Source organism: Haemaphysalis longicornis, unplaced genomic scaffold (genome assembly GCF_048455015.1).
Source record: "Haemaphysalis longicornis isolate Haplotype H1 unplaced genomic scaffold, Haemaphysalis longicornis Haplotype H1 scaffold_216, whole genome shotgun sequence".
In the NCBI taxonomy this organism is placed as follows: domain Eukaryota; kingdom Metazoa; phylum Arthropoda; class Arachnida; order Ixodida; family Ixodidae; genus Haemaphysalis; species Haemaphysalis longicornis.
The window spans coordinates 12978-35761 of NW_027526301.1; the positions used below are offsets into that span (position 1 = coordinate 12978).

The 22784-nt window shown below is 47.8% G+C and overlaps 1 long non-coding RNA gene across 1 annotated transcript in view; it reads right to left on the bottom strand.

Moving 5' to 3' along the window:
* Positions 1-2630: 2630 nt before the first annotated feature.
* Positions 2631-22784, bottom strand: part of LOC144172465 (uncharacterized) — a 32176-nt gene continuing 12022 nt past the window's right edge. The window contains exons 3-4 of the long non-coding RNA XR_013323015.1: positions 15588-15764; positions 2631-2729 (exon numbers count right to left, since the gene is read on the bottom strand). This is a non-coding gene — a long non-coding RNA (uncharacterized LOC144172465). The remainder of the gene's footprint in view (positions 2730-15587; positions 15765-22784) is intronic.

Here is a 22784-nt window from a genome sequence, read left to right on the forward strand (position 1 = left end):
CCAGTGCCTAATTCGCCTAGACATTTAGGGGCCCTTGTGATACGAGTGTTTCACGAGCAACCACCAGTAGCGCTTATTAACCTGGTCTCAGTATCTCTAGTGCTTCGGCAAGTGGCACTTTGCCCAGTGCGAGTGTTTCTAATGCCTCTACAGTGCCTCTAGTACCCCTGCGCTTTATTCTAGTTTCAGAGCTTCTGTGCGATTACCAGTTCGTTATGTCTCGCGGTGCTTTTAAAAGGCAGTAGTTTCTGCGGTATGGAATGGGGGAACATATAAGCTAGAACGACAATGATACCGCAATTTATTGAACAAATTGGCATTTTCGGAGTGACTTAAAAATTTACAAGTGATTTAAAAATTTACAATCGCAGGAATGAAATTTCTAAGCGCCCATGACCGTCCTCACCTTCAGTGTTTTGGAAGTGGCCAGATAAGCATATTGGCAACGCATCGCAACGCCATTATTGTTGAATGAAACACCGACTTGATTCCGTAAAAGGAAAGATATATATTTGAAAAACACCAAAGAAGGGCCCGCGTGTATAGCCTGTAGTCTATTCAGACGACCAGAATGTAGAAAGCGGGGCTATTGAACGTTGGGTATGAATATATTACAAAAATTATAACGGGAAAATAAATGTTAGGCAAAATTTATGGCATGCCCGTGCACGCTTAACAGGTTTCAGGCCTTGAGGCACAAGCCAACAATACATGGCTTTTTGGGCCACCAACTTGACTTGGACATGGGGGGGGGGGGGGAGGTGCAGAGAAGTGTTCCTGAAGTATGAATTCTTGCGCTATGAAAGTCTGATTCTAAGAAGCCACCCAAAACATTTTTTTATCATTGATATCGTTGCTATCTAGGTATGACTGACTTTTTTTTTACATCCAGGATTAGCTCCAACTGCTTGTTCTAAAAGATGTATGACATTAGGAGCGAACACAAAACAGACGTTCCAAATCACGGCGTCTTTTTTGTTCCCATCTCAAGAACTCTCTATATACGACGGCCTTAAGAACAGAAGACAATTAAACGGGGTAGCCAATAAAATCAAACTATCCCTTTGAAAGCATTCAAGCTATTTGTTCAAATACGTTTCCGTAGTATTAGTCACCCATTTTGTGTTTTTTTATACTGCTGTAGAAGCGCACCTCCTGTCCTGTTGCGCAAGACCACCATGCATGGACTGTGCCCTGCATGAAAACGTGCAAAGCTACCACCTAACTCGTTCATGCGCCCGCAGCGAGCTTCGCGAGAGACCACCCCTGCATAATGGCACCTATATAGCAGTTGTTTCTATGGCCCTTCTATACAGTTACGGTATGCCGCCTATCTTATGTAACCATGGCATGACTCCCATACTGTATAATCCCTTCTGTATTACTCCCTGTCTTATTAACCCCATCTTATATCATCTCGCTCCTGCCTATCTTATATTTTATAAACCTACTGTTTGGTAATATCATACGCGCATGTTATATATGAGTAGCTACGTGGCCGATCAATAGGAGGCTATGACAAACGATCAGGGCTGTCGGCCGGCGCGGGAAAGAAGCCTCAGATGTGAGGCGTGTACGGGAATCAAATCAAATGCTACCGTGGCAACGCCTGATAAAACTATAAAGTACATTGTCAGAGAGAGAACTGAACAGGAGTAGAGCACTCACCGAAGTGGCTTATATTTCGGAAAAAATTTAAGGAACGAAGGCTCAAATCCCGTTATCAAGAAGTACGTGAATCACACAAGGTTCCAGATGGTTTCAGGGGAAGTCTTCAGCAGCCCAACTGGCAAGTAATATCAGGTTCCGTAACCAAATGTTCCACTTAACTAAAAGCTTACTGAGTACTCCATGTCCACTTCTTTAAATTGGGTACAACCGGCGACCTAAAGGTAATCCCAGTTAGCATAAGCTGGAGCCAATCCTGGGTCAGGAAACATGGCTATAATTTTATTGGGGACGTTTGTAGCCTTTCTAACTCGTTGTGTGACGTGCGGTTGTCAATTTGATTATCAGACGCTATGCGAACACATCTAAGGTCATTCCTGGTTTCTACGTTTATACAATACAGTGCTTTATTGTGAACGGCAATGTTCCTTGAACCATTATTAGCCATTAAATACTGAGTGTATAAGTTACATGCTTTTACGACGTTTGTAGCCTTTCTAACTCGTTGTGTGACGTGCGGTTGTCAATTTGATTATCAGACGCTATGCGAACACATCTAAGGTCATTCCTGGTTTCTACGTTTATACAATACAGTGCTTTATTGTGAACGGCAATGTTCCTTGAACCATTATTAGCCATTAAATACTGAGTGTATAAGTTACATGCTTTTACGTTTCGAAATTACCCTCCCATCTCACCCTTTTCCTGGTTTCGGAAACTGTGGCCTTTATTTGGACAGATGCCAGAACATTTTACTGCACAAGTAAACTTGTGCACTATGTGTATTGTTCTCAAGGGCAAAATTTGCAACGCATTTATGAATTTATGAAGCGCCCGTTAATTCTGAATGCTCTACCCGACTCTGAAGAAAACATACAATCAAGATCAACAACTAAGATTTGAAACACTGATAGCTCGGCCTTTATTATGCTGCATTTCCTTCATCACCTTTCTTTTTTTTCGATCGAAACGCCCAATGAGCGGTAACTATTGAAATCCGGACTTTCGCTTGAGAAATGGCCTTACGCAGCCGCAGTATTTGTCTGCCTTCCTTGCACCACCTGAAATGAATGAACAAAATAGGACCAATATTTTAGGTAACGGTCTGTTTTTTACTCCGACTGTTTAAGAAACCAGACTACATTCGTCTGGGGTTGGTTAAGAGATGCAAGTCTTCTATTCACACAAACTCTAGGAACAAAAATGTCTACATGTCATGTTCAAGATCATAAAGTATATCACGAGTCCTGCATCTGCCAGATATCACTTGCATAAGCTTACCCTGGTCCAGAGTTGGGAACCTACTGGGCCTATCTCAACTCCACAGGAAATCGTGTATAGCAGTATGCAACACTTCCATAAAGGGCCACTCACGATGTACATTTCTTGAACCCAATATGAAATGGCTTTTTGTACGTGACCCACCGCGGTGGCTCAGTGGCTAAAGTGTTGGGCTGCTGAGCACGAGAAGTTCGCGGGTTCGAATCCCGGCCGTGGCGGCTGCTTTTCTGATGGAGGCGAAAAGCGAAAACGCCCGTGTGTACGAGATTTCGGCGCACGCTAAAGGTCCTCAGGTGGTAAACATTAATCCGGAGCCATCCACTACGGCGCGCCTCATCGCCCGCGTTGCGTCGGCGCGTTAAACCCTACAATCCCTCAATAAATAAATAAATAAATAAATAAATAAATAAATAAATAAATAAATAAATAAATAAATAAATAAATAAATAAAAATAATAAATAAATAAATACATAAATAAATAATCTCTTTGGGCGTTTGTTTTACCGTTAGCTTCAAAACTTGTCAGGTTGCGTCAGTGCGCATATGCAGCTATGTTTCGAGCGTCTAGGCTCGTCGCCAACGCAAAAACAGAGCCTGTGTAATCGTCGAAGGCTTGCGTTCGTTGCCATTCGGTGATAATTTTGAAGTAGCGTGTCTGCGTTCGCACTGCTGGGCTGTGCCACTGTGCAGTCATTGTGGTTTCCCGCGAAGCCCTTTACAGGGCGTGTCCTTCCAGGGATAAAAACGAAAAGGGACATTCTAGCCTTCTAATTTTGAACGGCCACTTGAACCCTTAACATCGCCCGTTCCAGTAGCTGTGCAGACCGGGGCAGCTTAGCCTTCAAACCAGCATCCCTGTTTATTCTCGGACCAGCGCCAAGTCCTCCCTTCCTGGCGCCGTGTTGTAATTCCGTTAAATGGAGAGAAATGGAGAAAAAAAAGAAAGCTATAACGTCGTTAGAGATGTATAGGGCGTATAAATTGGACATCAGAAAAGAAAATTTCTACAATAATTCCCAGGGCAGTGCTTTGCTGTTTGAGGCTAGAGCAGGTTGCTTGCGAACTAAGTGCTTTGTGGGGAAGTGTGTACAAAATGATGGGGTATGCTTGGTCTGCGGAAAAGAAACAAAATATGCGGCACATAGTGTTAGAATGCTATGGTACCCACCGAAATCTACATGAGGGAAATATTGGGCTTCCAGAAGCCCTGGGATTTAAGGGTATCACAGAGGAAGTGAACTGCAAGGCTGTCGAGGGGACGAAAAGAAGATTAGAATGCTGGTGGACTAAAAGCAGAGAGGGGAATATTGCCTAGGACAGTTACCACCTGCAACAGGAAAAAAGTATTTTGTGCCTAATATGATTTTGTGCCTGCCCTAGCTGAGCTAGTATTATACAAAGAGTATAAACATAAGTATGTTAGGCCTTTTTGGTAAGATGACACGTCATCACGCCGCTACAAAGGGGAAACCAATATAAATCATCATCATCACCATATTTGTTCTTGTTGTGGTTGTTGTTGTTCTTCTTTTCTTCTTCTTCTTATTATAATAATAATACTATTATAATATTATAATACTATATTATTATGGTTACACCCGTTATTATTGCACAGAAGAGACGCACCTTTATTGGCGGCAAGTAAAGTTGCGTGTGTCTTATGCTTCTCCGTTTTTTTACAGAAACCAGAAATTTCCTCATTTCGGTAAGTGCAACAGCCATAATAACCCTAACTGCATAACGTGGCCGGACGAGGACCTCCAGTCTATTAAGCCCGGTGCATTTCGCTTGGTGTGTAATGCCTGCAAGAATGCCTCGCCGCCGTCTGTGCTGGCGAGCCCTAACGACAGCGGCCGTTTTGTCGACCCCCGCCCGGAAAGCCACCGCCTCGCAACCCGTTGACCTTGGCGCCGAGGTGGTGTCTCTGCGCGCCTTTCTCGTGGAGGCCCTGGAAGGAATTTTCTTTCTCTCCGACCAGGTTGCCAAGTTGGGAGAGGACAAAAAAATTACACCATCTTCCCGTTGGGGAACCCTGAGTAGTATGCGAAGCAGCCGTGGGGTCGACTGAAGTTCCCATTAGTTTTCAGTTCTTCGTTTCCGTTGACGTTCAGCTTCGCGTGCCTTCAATGTATCAGTAGCTTCTTGACGTAGTTCGAATGAGTGAAGGACATAAGGCGCGTTCGTAGCACATGCTCCCGTCCCGGTTTGTAGCGCAGTGGGAAGAGCGCCACGTACCTCCCGTTGCGGCCAGAGAGTCGTGGGATCGAAACCGGAAGCCGCATAACTATTTATTTTTATAGCGGACTGCGATGACGTCAGCCCTAACGCTGACGGGGCTGAAGAGACACGCATGCGCAGTAGAGTGCGAACGGCGGACACGGGAGGAAGGGACACAGCCCCGAGCATGAGGTGCTCCGCACCTAAAAGAGGCTGCGCCGAGACAACGCGAAAAAGGCTGAAGCTTCCGCCGATGTAGTGAAGACCCTGCGCCGGGAAATGCGTGAGTGCCAGGCTCCCTCTCCTTCCTCAGCTAGCCGAGTTCCCTCAAGAGCCATCCGTGTAGACCGCGGAAACAAAAATACCCCCCACTCCGCCGGCGCTGAGTGCTTCGCCTTGTAAATCGCTCTCTCAGCCGATGACAGCTCAAAGGTGGTTTCTTCGGAATCCTGTCACCTGGACATCCTCGTCGGGACCTAACCCTGCAGCAACGCACTCCCAAGAACGCCGTACCGCGTCCTCTGGCTGTTGGTGTCTGTAAGGGATCTCGAATAGTGGCAGTCAGCCATAGTAGGCCTTCTAACGCTGTGTTGGCCCCGAAACTGGTTCCGTCTAGAACTTGAGCTAGCGTTTTTGTGCACTTGGCTGGCGTGGAGGACACCCCGATTATGTGCAATCGTGTAAAGACAAGGCATGGCTCTTATGTCTCTTTCTACATCGCCATGGACGACGCTGGTTGTGAGTGGCTCAAAGACCCTGCATTCTGGCCTCGGCACTGTCTCTTCAAGCCCTTCTCTGTTTATTTGCATGAGAAAATGATATGCTGAGCGGCAGGGACTTGATGGTGGCAAGTAATAATAGCTTTGATTAATTTTATTACAACGTCCACAGACTTCGTACTAAATCAGCGGAATTTTTTTCCAGTGTCGTTTCTTTTTGCTGGCCTATTATTATTCTGACGGAAATTTGGTTTTGCCAGGATGTAAGTTCAAATACCTTGTTTCCTCCTGATTACCAAGTTTTCGGGCATGACCGTGACGCTTTGCGCGGTCAACAATGGGGTAGTGGTGTGCATGTTGCCCTACATCACTCCGTCAAGAGTTAACGCCTGTTCGGCCTTGAATTAGAGAATGGGTGTATTTGGTGAGCGGGGCTTTGTGCTCGGAGAGAAGGCCCCTTAGTGTGTACTTACTACATTTCACTCGAGACACACGTCACAGAGTTTCAATACATGCTAAACACAATCGAAACTACTGTATTATCTCACAGTGATCCTCATTTCCTGGTCCCTGGGGGCTTTAACGCACAGTAAAGTTTATGGGCGACGCAGCTGTTCAGTCAGCCGTCTCATCCAATATCTCATAAGTGTGAGTTTCAAGCCTTCCATTCATTTCATAGATTTCATTTTTTTGCTTCTTTGCATCTGTGCAACCTCATTATAATTCATGTGTGGACGGCTTAGACTTGTGTCTGACTAGCCTGGAAGCTGTATAGGTCTCACGCAGTAGTACTAACCTTGTAAAACCTGACAAGTTTCATTCTCCATTACATATTTTATAACATAACGTATCGCGCCTTCGTCACAGTCCCCTTCATTGCGCACCAGGAAGTAGTAGTTACGAGTTTGCTCGTAAGAACTACATTGATTTAGTTCACTTTCTTCATACTACTGACTGGTCGCCAATAGGTAACCTCAACGACGTTGACGAACAGGCCATTTTTTGACAAAAGTTCTTTACGATAGCTTGAGTAGCTTTGTTCGAAGAAATCGAAAAGAACGGTAATTTTTCGCGTGGGATTTCTGCTAAACTGAAACGAGCTTTGGGGAGGAAACATTGAGCGCACACGTAAGCCAAGAAAACGGGCCAAAAAATGTGCCAGAATGAGTTTCCTGAACGCAGACCTCTTTGTAAATGCCCAGTTAAGTGTGATAGGTCGAGTTACACTGCCGCGGTTGAGGCTAAAGCAACACGCAATGCCAAAGCCTTCTGGGGCCACGTCGGCTCACGAAATTTTAAAAATTCACCTGGAAACATTAACCTCCTCGATGAACGAGAAGAGCGCATATCGGACGGTCCAATGCCTTTGCACAACTATCCAATTCCGCATACGGCAAGAAAAGCGCAGCTTGACCCGTTAATTTTGGTATCCAGGTTACTGCAAGTCCTCAGAAGTATTGGTTTCTGACAGCCTGCTTTCGAAAGCTCTAAAACAATTATGATCCTCATTTTCATGCGGCCCTGACAGCATTCTTTCTACAGTTTGTAAAGCACTTGGTGATATCCCTGTTCCGGTGTTCCAGGGGAGGCTGGGCTGGCGTTTTTACGTCGTTCCTTTCCCCGTGCCGCTATGAGTGATGTGGTCTGGCCCTGCTTGGTAGTAGGGTTGCCTGTTGGCAAGGCCTCCAGGCAGCCCTGCTTGTGGAGATGGGGGTTCCTCTTTTCTTCTTGGAACGGCAGCGTCTGTGCAAGTGGTTGTCGGTGCTCAACAAGAGCAGGCCTTCATCTGAGGCGAGCACGTGGTGCCTTGGTTTGGAAGATGTACGGGCGAGAAAAGTGAATAAGGACATTTTGGTGAACACAATTTAATACGGCCTTGCAGCCATTCCGTAATGGGTGCGACCACGGCGTTGTATAACGAGGTATATGCCGCAAAGGCATACGTTTCATATGAAAAGTTCGGTAATCACAGTACACCAAAAATATTTTGCACGACGATTGGCCTAAACAAAATACCAAATGATAGTAAACCGCTGGTATTAAATACACTGTCCTAACAAGGCACTTGTCCACTATATAGAACACTCTTGGTTATGTTTTTTAAATACTGTTAACTCTATTTCTCCAAGCAGTGGAGCAGCTGAAAAAACAGTACAGGCCATAGCACAGAACACTATGACCCCAAATTTGAGCAACTAATTTTTGAACTGAGAAAGGCAAAAATATTTGAAAACTTTTAAAAATATTTTTGAAAATAAAAATATTTTTAAACACCTCTAAGCTTAAAAATAGATCAGGCCTTCATACAGTTGCACCGCTTTAACAAACACTCAATCAGCTAATGCGCCTGATAAGACGCGTGTCAAACCACCGATGTGGCTTGCAAGAGTCAGACACAGTGCGCATTGTCTAAGCCGTACTCATAAGCCAGGTAGCTTACGGAACCCCTTATTTGGCCCTGAAAACATCCGAAAAATCCAGGCTCAATGTCATTATTCGTCAAGTATATAAAACAGCCTTAGGACTGCACCAAAAAACATCGACGAAGAGGTTATTGCATCTTAGACTACATAACACATGGGAAGAAATACAGGAGGTGCATTATAGCTCTCAACTGGAACGCTTACGCCTAACACCAACGGGACGAGCTACACTGCGACGGCTGGGATATGCCATACCGCCACTGCAAGACCATAATGAGCGGGTTCCACTCCAACTCAGACAAGGCATCAGGGTAGCCCCCATCCCAAGAAACATGCACCCACTCCACAACAAAGCTCGACGCATAGCAAGAGTACGAGCCATGAATAATAAATACGGCGACAATCCAACAACAAGGTATACGGACGCGTCTCCATACATAAACAAGCCAGCCCACGTCGTGTGCGTCGCCAATGCAGCAGGACAAGTAACAACCGCCCTCACTGTCCGCACAACATCAACGGAAGCTGCTGAAGAAGCCACTATTGCCCTGGCCATCACGACGGGAAAAGATGCAATTACAATTTTGACGGATTCGCAGGCGGCGTGCCGCAGTTACCATGGAGGCCGCGTCAGGAAAACGGCACTTCAAATTCTTAAGAATACTGCCCACATACCTGAAACGCGGCTCATCTGGATACCTGGACAGAAATCTCTCGAAGGTAATGAGGCGGCTCATGCCGCTTCCCGCGCGCTTATACACCGGGCCATTACCATAGAGGTACAAACTCCGCTTGCTGCCCCCAAAACAGAACCGCTTGTCAGGTATGCTGAGATTCTCATTTACCGTCAAGGCCGAAGAACCTTCCCGACTCCGCACTCCCAATTAACAAGAGCAGAAGCCACCACCCTTCGAAGACTACAGATAAATACGTACCCCCACAGAACCCTACTCCATGCGATTTACCCAATACCCGTCTACCTGCAATTTCTGTCCAACTCCCGGTATTCTGTACCACCAGATTTGGGAGTGCCAGAAGACCCCAGGCCTTGCCCCAATAACCTCCCCCTCCTACAAGCAGTGGGTGAACCGCCTGACGAGCCCGGACTTTTGGGATCCAGCGTGAACTGGTGAAGAGGGCCTGGACCGCCAGCCGAGCTCAGGGTATCCCGGAATAGGGAAGACCCCCACCGGGCGGGTGCCCTAACATCTGCACCAGCTTGACAAATGAAGATTTATTCATCATCATCCTCTAAGCTTTTTACATAGGTGAGTCATAGTGAGTTTTACGTATTTAAGATGCGCGACACAGAAAATACGGGCGCAGGAATAAGATGCAGACATAAATGTGTGTAACGTAATGAAGCAGTCACATGGCACTATTCTCTGTCGACTTTCCAAACAAACTAGCCGCCTTTTTTATTGAATTGATTGCTATTATATTTGCCGTGCATCAATCGGCTACAATTCTAGCATTCTCTTGATGAAATCTAACACTGAATGGGTAATCTGTGTTGCCATATTCCAGCAGTGTGGCATCACCTCATTGATACATTTTTGAAGTTTTAACAACAGTAGCTAAACCAGTAATATAAAAATAAAAAGAACAGGTGACAAGATAGATCCTTGCAGAACACTACTCGCAAGGATGACACAATTACTCATCATTGATCTAAGTGACACCACGTTTGAACGATCGCGAAGTGAATTTTGAAGAAGAGAATAAAATGGCCAGGCGAAAATATACCTCTATTATTTATCACAGAGTATACCGTAGTTCACGGTATTCAACGCCTTATTAACACGAAAAAAATGACCAAAACCAAACCCAGTACTGATCTATGCTGCTATCAATATTTTCAGACAAGATTTCAAGTGACACGTACGTGCCCGCACCTGATATAAATCCGTATTTATGCGCACCCAATAACTCGTGTTTTTTAACAATGAAGTAACGACACCCAATATGTGTTTTCCCATAACTTCCTATAAACACCTTACAACCGATATAGGGTGTAGTTTGCAGGCGTTTTTTGTACCCGAAGTCAATAATATTCAGCCTGGTTGTGCAATTGCACGACGAAGGCCTTTTCCAGAGATCTTCAGCCATGTCTATAGAATGCTACCCCAGTCACCCCAAATTTTCGTAGCTCATAGTTTCATAGTGTCCTTGGCCATCCCCTAATACAAAATACTACAATAAAGCAAAACGTACGTTAAAAGGCTGTAGTGGCTCTGCCCGTATGTGTTTAATAAAATAGAGTTTTTCGAGAGAAACTGTGCAGCTTTCCCAGCTTCCTTGGGGGGGGGGGGGGAGGGATGGATAGCAAAACCGACTACATCTTGGGTTTTTATAATGTACGCAAATTATTCTAGAACTCCTCGAGAACGTCCCCACTAAGTGGAATCCTCAGATTCGTAACAGAAGTCTTTGAAAAGTGGTGCCAAACGCCGCTAAAGTGGCCCCGCTAGGTCACTGCTAGTTTTGTGTGATGCACAGTGGTATTTTCATATGTGATTTTTCTTTAAAAACGTGTGATAACGTTTATTTCTATGAGTACTTACATATTATAGCGCATAGTTAGTTGCCCTTTCTGTAGTTCTCTGTCAGCCGAAATGGCGTTGCGTTATTTCAAATAGCATTACGCATGCATTGCGAAACGTTTGTTTACGCCAGCACAGTTGCCTATTATTCTGTTTGCACGCATGTAATTAGATTATTTGTCGACATATAAGATCGATCCTTTAAGCCTAAAGACCACTGTGCTAGTAGCACTGTCTAGCATTTGTCAGCATCCACGGAAGAAGCAAAAATTTGAAAAAATCAAGCGAAAACTTCGAAGTGCGATTTCTCAAAACAGCATTTCTGCTGAAAAAAGGAACATTTTCGTCTCAAAAATTTCAGTTTCTGAAACCATTTTTGTGTGAGTTTTTTTTTGTCGATGCCGTGTACACATTCTGAGCCAGAATAAGCATGTTCCCATCAACGTTCGTTTTTATTCCCACTTTTTTGTATGAAGAATCAATAAAATTTGTGTTTTACTAATTTACTAAAATAATAATTTTTATTTTAAAAGCTAATATATATTTTAGCATTAAATTTGGCAGATGGTTAGTAGGCATATATTTTACTTACCCTTCAAAATTTCAAGTCGATAGCAATAAAATCAGTTACGTTAGCGGGAGACTTAGTTGGACACCTACTTTGATTATCGATCCCCCTTAACTCTCCTCGAAAGTGCAGAACATGACAGGGTCCCTTGGGTTTGCGTTTGGACGGCATGTTCTGCTTGACCAGTGAAGGCGCTTTGCTCGCACAAGCATGCGCGGTATCAACATTCGGACACAGTGCCGAGCAGTGGCGCACAGCTGGCTCTCGCTAAATGGGCTGCAAAGCCGGTAGCGAGAATTGCACGCTTTCCGTGCTTTATGCACGTCGTGGGAGAATCCCATGGAACTGATGGCGTAATAGGTTGTGGCTAGCGTCCGCCCGTTCCTGGCGGCATGAGTAGTTACGCGGATGGCGGCAATCCGCAGGACCTCTATTTGCATCCCAGTTTACGATGATGTACCCGAAGCAAATTCACAGCTCTATAATTCTCGGCGAGACGAAAACACGAAGTCGTTCCGATCACACGAGCTCTCACTCTAACAGGATAACATTATTCTAGCCTCCTCCGGCGTGGTTGTGCGCACACCGGTGGTCCTTTTAGCGAAGGTCCCGCCGTTTCTCTGGCGCATGACACGCAGCGTACTGCCTTTGTTGATGACTCACAAAAACGTGCTGGGAGAACGACGCAAGGCGGCCTGGCCGCGCGAGATGTCCTGCGAAGGTTGACGGCGTATTAACGGCGAAGGTATTTCGCACATCGTTTCGTTATTTTTTGTCTCCACAGTTAAAAATACCAAGTAATTGCTGAGCGCTCATGTGACCTCGGGCCTCCCGGCGATCGCCCGGCGTACCCTTTTCACCTTTGTCAAGCCAAGCATAACCCTTTAAGGCGATTCGTGAAGATTGCGGCGACTGCCCGGCAGTTTAAAAACCAAGTAAATGCCGTGTGCATGCTCGTGTGTGCGTGCCTCGGGACGACCACCCAGGGTCCCCTACGGACCTTTGTCAAGCCAAGCATAGCCAATAAACGGACCCTGCAGCAATCTTTGAGCAGCGCAACTAAGCCTGCGCGACGTTTAGATTACACTGCCAGGAATACATAAGCCAAATATTGCACATGCACGTGAAGTGGTGAACGCGCAAATCGCTTTGAAAGACGCGAAAAAAAGCAATCGACCTCTCTTCGGTTTTTCTTATTATGCACCCCTGGCATGGCCTAAACGACGTCATTGAGGCCATGGCTGTCATATTGGGTTTGGCTGGTCAACTTTCCAGCTTATTTCTCGCATTACCTGTGACGATCCGCCGTCGTCAGCGCTGTGTACCAACCTCTTCCATGCCTTAGCTTGTACCCACACTTTTGGCGTTTCTTAAGTGTTTCAAGTGCGCGCGGAGTTTGAGTGACGAACTCAATACTCCACTTTCATCGAGACCACTCGACAACAAACATTTATTGCTTCAAAAACGCCCTACCAGCCTGAGCGCGCGCTTGCGAGCAGGCAGCTATGTCTGCTATTTTGTGGCATCAGACCGGAAAAAGACTCCTCCACTATGCAGGGAAAAGGAGAAACCTACCCTGCCGACGATATATCGAAAGTCGCCGGAGAGAACGCCGCGAGCGGCCCCCTTCTCTAGGCGATATCGCGCAGCTTTCGTCGCGTTGTCTGCGGTGTAGTTGACAGGGAACAGTTATGCGCGATTTTGCAGTGGTCGTAGGTTTGGTGATAGTGAATGCATTTTCATAATCCTTGTTGGAGGATATTGCTGGCACAGTCGACTTTACCCCAAAGTGCATTCCGAGTAGTCGATGATAAGTGCTGCAAAACCCCTTTAAAGGACATTGGCGAAGATTACGGTCACCGCCCAGCAGTTAAAAAAACAAAAACAAAACAAGAAAGCACCGAGCACTCGCGTGTGCCTGCCTCGCAGCGACCGCCCAGCCTCCCGGTGCACGTTTTTAAAACCATGCCTACCCACTTAGGGAGACTGGCCAAGATTCGCCAGAGAAAGTCCACCGTTCGCCGTAGTCGCGGCGCCACTTGCTCGGAACGAGATGGACTCCAGCGTTCCCTCTAATCGTGGGAACTTCTGATCGGAAATAAAAGGACACGTCATAGCGTATGCTTTTCCAAGGTGATGTCCAATGGCTCTCACTTCAAAAAAAAAAAAAACGAAAGAAGGCTACACTTATAGCAACAGTGATAGAGTAAAGTCATTGCGGCAGAGAAGAAGCAAATCGGCTGCAATCGTGCACTTAAACCATCTTGATGGTCGGGAAGGTTGCATGCTGCTTCGCTGCATTCAAGTCTTTAAGTCTTTATTTTAAAGCAAGCTGTCTTCTACCAGCCAACGGTTCTTTCGTGGCGTGCGGGAACAAGAAACTGCTAACGCGGCTCAGGAGGCGAAGGGCGCTTTTCACTCACTGAGCGCAGTGTAGATGCCGCGGCGATGAAGCATAAATCCCCGGCGTTCCCCGTTCTCACCCCGGTGGACGCGTCGGCGGAATCCTTCCGCGGCTTTGTCGTCTGCTTTAGCGACGGTGTTTGGCTTCGCGACCAGGGTGTGGTTACTTCGCACGCCTTGACTAACTTGTTCGACAGCACGTCCTGGGTAACCCGTATCCAACTGAATTAAATGGTCGTGCGGCAAAGATCGGTTTGCAAAGTGAGAAAAAAAATGTAGAGACACTTACAGACATCTGGCCGCTATAGAAACGCCACCTTTCTTGCACAAAAATTGCTGAATACCAATTCGGTTGTGTTTTAACAGGTATTTGAAAAGACGAATGGAGCAACTGGTTGTGATAAATAGCGATTATTATAAACGTTCCTTCAGCTTTTTCGCAATTCTCACAATTGATTGATTGTAGGGTTTAACGCGCCGACGCAGTGCAGGCGATGTGGCGCGCCGTAGGGTGGGCTACGCAGTAATTTTGACAACCTGGGGATCTTTAACGTGCTCCGAAACCAATTCTCTAAATTACAAAACTATTGCGTTTAAATCTGCATAAATGGTATTCACTAAGCTCTCATGACGGATTGTTTCGGTTCCTGCGCTTGTGTCGCGCGGTGTGGTAGCCCCGAGCTTGCACATCGGGATGGCTAGGTTCAGCTATCGCACCCTTCGAAACACGCTCCTCTCCGTCATCTTTCTTCTGACGCATACCCGGGCTACAGCGGCGGCGTCCGCCGATCGAGCCCAGCCGTGGCCCCGGCTGCTGCTTTCGGGACGGCGCCCCCGCGAATCTCAGGTTACGGAGGGCAGAATCTCTGGTGTTACTCTTTCTAGAGCCACGTGTATGAACTCGAGTAACGTCGCATGTGGAAATTTTGTGGGGGTCGTTTAGAGCTTTGCTTGCAAACCACCGCCACAGCGTAGATTGGAGCGGAATTTTTTGTAAGGAATTCGTGACAGGGCTTCAATACGCCACTTGTTGGGAAACGTTCCTTGAAATGTTGCGAACATGGTTCAAAATACACGATTGCCCGAGGCTCGCGACGCCAACAGGCAGTTTTTCGGCCCATTCCCCAATTTTCCCTCTCATGCGTCTCGGTACGCTTTCTAATATAGTAGTTTTAGAATACACTGCTCTGTAACCTAGCATTTGCGCCTTGTCCTCAGGTAAGGGCACCAGCCTGAACTTTACTCGCACACCTACTGAAGTCCGTGAACTGAACTAGACTGCCAACGATGCTGACAGTAAGGCTGACAGACTAACAGTTCGTTCGAGCAAGTGGTCCTTGTTCACTTACGACGAGGAAGCGATAACATGTTTCCAACAAGCCCCGGCCACCCACCCCTCCTGGTACAGTCTGTGAGTCAGCGTTTCTTCCGAAACAGACCAGTGACGACTGCCTACGTCGAAGGGGAGCCGGAAAAACGTCCCTAGGTTCGCCGTTGAATAGGGTGAGTAGAGGTGTGATTTTCATCGTGGTGATTGTCTTTTTTTTGTTTGAGAGCCATCATATAAATTCTGCTAATGTCCGGAGATATTTCTGGTCTTGAATTAAGGCTGATACAGTTATCGAGTACTCAGAGTTTTGTTTGCTTCAGTGCAAAAATAAATAATTGTCTCTTGCAAAAACTACGCAGAAATCTTTTGAGATGCCTGCAAATATCATTTATGCCGCGGTATAGCTTCATTCAAATTAAAAACCGAGCACTTACCGCCACATTTTTTCATGCATGTAAAGCAGTCCGGAAAATTATTTTTGCTGTTTCCACATCCTCCGTATATGTGCGGGAGACAAAGGCCCGAATAGTTGTCGTAATACCAACGTGGCATGTATGCCCTGCAGGGGCCACGGTTCGGAGGAGACGTGCACATCGGATTCTGTCGGGGAACTGATAAAAACCACAAAAGCACTGGTTCAATTTTACTGCCTAAGAGAAAAACTAAAAACTCGTCATTCTTTCAGCTGTTGTGTGACACCCAATATACTTTTGAAGTGTGCTTAGCGCCCAAGGTCACCTTAACATAGTGGCCTCTCATGAGTGCTATCCTTTGTGTTGAACATGCCTTTGAAAGTTTTTGGTAAAGCCGATGCCCAGTTAAAATTAATAGACAAAGTGATGTCTTTTTCAAGCTATAGTTCACTGTATTCTTATGCTTAAAAAAGCCCATCCTGCAAAATGTTACTGCTCATGAATTCACAAAATGCCTGTCTTTTAAAGAGCTATCCACGAAGTAGGGCTGTAGGGGCAAAATTAGCTATATTTTGAGGCTCTTAAGCTAAATCTGGAACATAGGAATACATAGTTTGAAAAAGTCAACACTATATGTCACCTTCGCTTTTTTGTCATGTTCTTTGAATAACTTAAACGTCGATTTTTCAGACTTTGAATATTGAGAAGGAAGGAGGCCTTTCCTACATTTTTGTATTAGGACTGTTTCGCCGAGATGTGGTTGTCTTTATGTGCGGACGCAGTAGCTGACAAAGCTGTCAGGCGACTGGTTGAGACACCGCATGCGGCAATTTGATTAAGAGGTCATTTGGTGGCGGTAGTCATAACTGCGTCGCGTCCTACATTTCACGCGGCTTCACCAAATGCAGCAACGAAAACGAAAACGCAATGTATTTAAAAAAAATGAAGCAAGGCGAGAAATAAATGCAACCACTGATGATCAGGAAAAACTCCTGAACTTCAAGGACTGCCAGTAGACGAAACAATACCCATACCTCGATAACACATGCAGCTCTCCGTGGGCCGTAAACGGTGCCCATACCCATATACCTGTAACACGGGTAGCTCTCCAGAACTCTACTGGTCTGGGCGACTTCCTCATCACCACACAAAAATTTCTGCTGATACAATTGGCCTTTTTACAGAACGATATGGTCAGCCAGCCACTTAAAAGAAGGATCCAAGAATTACAAAATAAAAGAATTACAATTGTAATTAAGAGATTGTAATAATAGCTTGTAGTAAAAGAATTACAAACGATTGATTGCGTGATTTATTGAAAAACTTTTACTTAGCTTCAAATAAAGAATGGTGCACGCAGGCGCCAGATGGGGTGGTTCCCTATTCGCAGGACCCATTTGTGTCCAGTAATTATCCTCCAACCACCAGATGTTGCTGAATGGCGAGGTCAAAGCTGGACAGTAAGGTCTCTACTTGCTCGAGCGGGTTTGAATTTGGGGAGGGTGTAAGGGAGTGCCTTGAGTTTCTTTCACTTACTAATTATGTGCGCGAGAGCGCCGTCTCGCTGCCAGAACGGACATGTGTTTTCGTGTCCTGCAGGGTACAATTTGTGCAGAAGCGCCGGATGTGCGAGCAACCTTGCGTGTAAACAGCGCAATATCGTCTCCTGCCATCTGCTCAGTTGCATGTGGGGCTTGGGAAGTCTCGTTCTACTTGTTGTGTATCGACGGACGATCTCCTTATATCTCCTGACTGGGTGCGGTTGCTCTTTCTCGGCCCGGATGGCTAGTTCCCGGGAATAGTGGTCGCAGGTGACGTCGCCTTCCGCGAACGAGTGAGAAGGGAACCACACGAGCTCGCTGACTCGTCCTGGTGTTGGGAGATGCTTCTTTACATAGTTGCTGCCGCAGGGGAGACGATCCGATTCCGATAGCTTGGGTACGCTTTCTTGGTGACGGTAACCACCATGCTGACCTCCGGCAGGGCTAGGGCCAGCGCTATGGCTGCCTCTTCTGCCAGGGTTGGGTCCGTAGTCTTCAGCGACGTGCAGGTATTCAGCTTGTCGATGTCCGTTACGGCCACCACGGTCTTTGTTCCGTGTTTTGGGAGTGACGCGTCCACACCCAGGACCCGGGGGTCCTCCTCCAGCTTCCGGCCAGGGCTTTGGCCCACGCTGTCCGCCTGCCTTCATGCCGTTCCACTTCCTGCAGGGTTGCTTCCTATTGCTTCCTACAGGGGTCGAACCTACGAATTACTGAAGGACAAACGTTCAGCTAGTCTCCTCACAAGACTGCCCCTAGTGGCCGCAGGTGCTCGGTTCGTGGGTCCACCAGCGCCAAGACATCGGTACCACCGGTGGAAATGGAAGGCGCAAGGTTTCGGACTCTTCTGGCTTACACGGACTTAAAAGGACCTCTCCATGGACTAAACAGGTTTTGGCTGCGGACTCTGCTGATTTATTGTCGCGCGGGGGGAGGATGTTGTAAAAGTAGTAGAGCTACCTCTTTCGTGCGCCATAACCATCATCATGAGTTCACAGGATTAAGGAATCATCAGGAGGGGTCTCGGCGGCTCGTCCCTTTGTGTACAGTCATGTTGAGCAGTAACGGTTTGCTTGTGATGGAGTCACGCCATCCCTGAGGGAGTGATGGCTTTTCCGCATGTGGGTCAACCTGCCATCCAATCTTGTGTAGAACGTCTCTTCCATGTTCTGTCCTGCTCAGACGAACTCGCTGTTTGGACAAGTGTGCTTCGATGAGTTCGTCCGTTATGTTGAGGGTGCCCATGTCCATCGTCTTTTATGCAGAAATGCATTATAGTCGGGGGTTGTCGTGCGTCCCTTGGCCGGCGTGCGCCGCGCGTCTGATGATGATTGTGGCATGATGCTCCTAGGGATTGGCCAACCAAACAATCCATCACGAGATAGCTTCGCGTTCAACCACCATCGTCATCTTCCCGTAGGGGAACCGCTGAAGAAGAAGAAGGAGAAGAAGACAAAGCTGCGAAGAGGAGGGCTGCGTGAGTTTTGGCTACCGTTATCCTCCTCGGCCGGCGCATCTTCCCGATCTGAACCCGGTCGAAGAGCGGCTCATCGCGCCTCGACTCCCCTTCGTGAGCATCAGGCGGCTGACTCGAGGCAACGGGCAGTTTGGAATCAAGGGACAGGCGGTGAACGTGCCCATCGACGTATCGAAGGTTGTGCGGTGCCTTCCTCGCATGGTACCCGAGGTCGTTGCGTTCGACGTTCACATCAAGCGGAGGCTGATGAGTCCGGCAACGTACAAGCGCGGGTTGGTGAAGCGCGGCAACATCCTGGCTTGGCTCAAGCACCTGGAACACACCCCGCTGTATCGCGCCATCAACGTTCGGGTCAATTGGAGTCGGCTCGATCACTTCGATGACGGCGGCGAACGAGAGGAACCGCAGGAAGACGACGTCGATGATGCTGACGGTGAGTTCGAAACGATTCCCGACGACTTTGACGTGAACGATCCTCTGCAGTTGGCGGTTGCTTTCAACGCGGTCTCGAAGACGCTTCTCTATAACGAAGCGGAAATGACGGGTGTGGGAAAAGAAAAAAATAAATGATTACGCTCACACTCTCGCCTCTCTCTTCGCCATTAATCGCATCACACGCATCGGTGCACCCAATGCATTTCTGCATCCTCACAATCCCCCTCGGGTACGTGCGGGGATTTTTTTGTTGACGAGTACATTGGCAGACCCATGGCTATCTTGGTGGCTTTACGCTTCGCCGTGTCCAGTGCTTCCCTGTCCGCCTTCGTTGGGCGGAGGTACGGGGCGGAGTAGGTTACGTGGGGCACGACGAACGCCTGCACTAGCCGCAGGGTGTCTTCTTCTTTACGTACGCGACTGCGGTACGCAACTCTACGTATCATGCTTGCGATCTGTTACGTCGAGTGCTTGATCTTGGTGACGTCGGCCGAGGCCTTTCCGTCTCCCCTGAGTAACAGGCCCACGATACGGATCTATTCTGTCGGTATGATTGGCGTGCCGTCGATGGTTACGGTTACGCTTGGCGGTGCTTGCTTCTTTGGCCTGCCTGGGTGGACGATGAGCAGTTCCGACTTCTGTGGGGAGCGGCTCAGGCCGCAGGACCTGGCGTACCCATGGACGGTCTCCGGCGCTCTCTGGAGCACTCCTTCGATCCAGGCGTCAGAGCCCGCGTGGTTGGTACACAGCATGATGTCATCGGCGTAGAATGCTTGGCCAACCCCGTCTATTCGTTCGAGTAACGAGGGTAAAGGAAGGAGCGCCAGGGTGAACAGCAGAGGCGACAGGACCGACCCCTGAGGGGTGTCCCTGTCCCTCAGCTCCACGGGTTCTGACTTCTCCTCGCCAATCCTGATCATTGCCGTTCTTTTGGTCACGAAGTCTTAGATGTAGCTGAACGCACGTCGGCCGCATCCCGTCCTTCCTGGATTTTCAAGAACAGTCGCGTCCGACACGTTATCGAACACCCCTTTCAGATCAAGGGCCAGTATTCTTCGTTGCTTGTTTCACCATTAGTTCGCTGAGCTGCATCATCACGTCTTGCGTGCTTAGGTGTTGTCTGAAACCATTCCTCGTGTCCGCATCTGTCCCCTCTTGTCTAGACAAGCTTGCAGCCTCTTCAACACCATGCGCTCGACCACCCTTCCCAAACAGGGGGTCAGCGATATCGGACACAAGTTTTGGATCTTGCGTTCGAAAAGACGTACGACCGCATTCATGGTCGTTACTTCTGGCCTGGCCTCTAGGCGAGTGTGGCTAAATACGTCAGATCTTGCTGTTCTTTTCAGCACGTTAATTAAGCGACGGACAACTCTACCTGCCGGCTTGCTGCAGCCTCTGCCGTGTCCGGTTGTGCCCTTCCAGACTACTGGGATCGATTTGTACGGGCCTTCGCCTAGGACACAGTCCGGATACCGGTGGAGTGTTACAGCTCTGGATCCCTTGACTCGTTACGCCGAAACAGCGCCAGTATGCTTCGGTGCAGCTATAGAAGTGGCCGACGTTGTTTTGCGTCAAAACTTTGCGCCATGGAGCACCACGCGTCCTCCTCAGAGATCACGGAAGGACTTTCTGCTCCAGCATACTCCAAGACCTTCTACGTGCTTCCTACACCGTTCACAAAACAACCTCTGGCTATCACCCCCAGACGAACGGTTTAACCGAATGACTTTATAGAGCCCTGTCGCACATGATTTCCATGTAGATCAGCCCTGATCATCGCAATTGGGATCTAATTCTCCCATTTGTCACCTTTGCCTACAATACTGCAGTACAACGAACAACATAATTTTTCCCATTCTTGCTCGTATTTTGCCGTTCGCCTTCCTCTATATTCGACCCAACTTTCTTCACTGCTCCTGTTTCTTATGATACACCACTTCACGAGCAGTATGTTTCAAGGCTCGCCTATTGCCGCCAATTGGCTCGGTCCCGCACTGAAGCTCATAAGGATTTGCGCAAAGTTCGGTACGATTCGTCCCATCGCCCTTATCGCTTTTGACCGGGAGAGAGGTTATTCTTTGGGCTCCTGTTCAAATTCCTGGCTCTTGCGAAAAATTTCTGCTCCGCTTTATGGGTCCCTACTGAATTGTCGAAGAAACCTCCCCGATGAATTACAGAGTCACTCTAGTGGACCCTTCACCAGATCGCCGCCGTCGGGGTACGAAAATTGTTTACGTCTCGAGACCGAAACTGCTCCAGCGCCGTTCCCCAGAATGACTTGCGGGCCCGAGGCCACTTCTACCGGAGGGGGAAAATTAGTGTGAGCCTTCTCTACCACACTCCCGTTGGTGGAGAATTCCGGAGGAAAATTTTCGCACTTCGTCTTCATCTGTACACAATCAGGAGCACCAGCCAATGCGGAAGTGTGTCTTCATTATCTGCGCACATGATCATCATCATCACGTGTTTGAATACTGCTTGTACGCCTGAACAAACGCCGGTCCTGGCCCTCGTCTCTCAATATATATATATATATATATATATATATATATATATATATATGGAGGAGGTAGCTTAGTAACATTTCCAAAGCTCGCTTTTTACCCTTATGACGGGTGCCGGGCACGCAAGTCTCTCACCCACAATTTTATTTGTGCTGCCTTGGTTTGATTTGCCGGCCCCCCGGAGCCCTGCTGCAACCCATGGACTGATGGTCGACAGGTTGGCGCCATATTCCCGCGAGATGCCTACCAGGTCGGCTTACAAAGATCAAGGCTATCTTATGCGTGTCGTGCATAGAGGGTGGGAAAAGAACGCCAACCATATTTGTTTATTCATGTTTCATGCGCGACCAGTTTATATTGTTAGCTCCAAGATTTCGCTGCAATAGCTTGCGGTAAGAAACACTGCCGGTTATCCCCCCTCCCCCTGCTTCTCGATGCTATTCCCCACTTGCTGGACAGGCCACACAGCGCCTGCCACTGAGAGAGACGCCGTTCTGCCACCGGCGCCACAGAGAAAGCTATGTCTCAAAAATCCTGCATAAGTATGAAGAGCCGAACTAACGGCGCCACCGGCCAGACGCGGTTGCGCCACTTGAAGTTCACTGCCACAGGCACTGCGGCAGGCTGCGCAGATCCAGTTACTCTAGCTGAAGGGTATAAGTTCTAGTTTTCTTCGCTGGTGCTCCCTTTGAGATAAACTGACGCACTTCACCACAGGCTAATTTTTAAGTAGCCGAAAGGCGCCAGCAATGGTGACGCCGTCGTTTAAAAATCCTCATTCCCATCACGGCAAAAGGTGCTTAATTCTATTCCCATTCCACTCCACCAAGCGTTGTCCTCATTCCATTCCCATTCCATTCTGCCATTTCGAAAAGGTGGAATGACTCCGGAGTCATTCCAATTCCGGAGTGGTAACTCCGCAACACTGGTCGAGACCTGGGGAACGCGCCACAATGGGACGCGTCCGGGCGAGCTGGGAGACTGCAACTGCGGTAGCACGCGCAGCGCTCCGCTGCTCCGGTATGCCATCGGTGAGTCGAACGATCTCGATCTCTAGCGTTCCTTAATGCCTCGCTCACAGTGTTACCTTTATGGCGTACAATCAGTCTGTATGCAGTTTATATGATTCGCACTTTGCAATAAATGCTGCCATTGATGTTTTGCCCTCGCCGCCTGCTGCCTTTGTCTGCCTCCGCAAACAACGGACCCGTCCGCAGCCGGCGCTCGCAAGGCATGTTTGCTGAGCGCGGATGGCTGC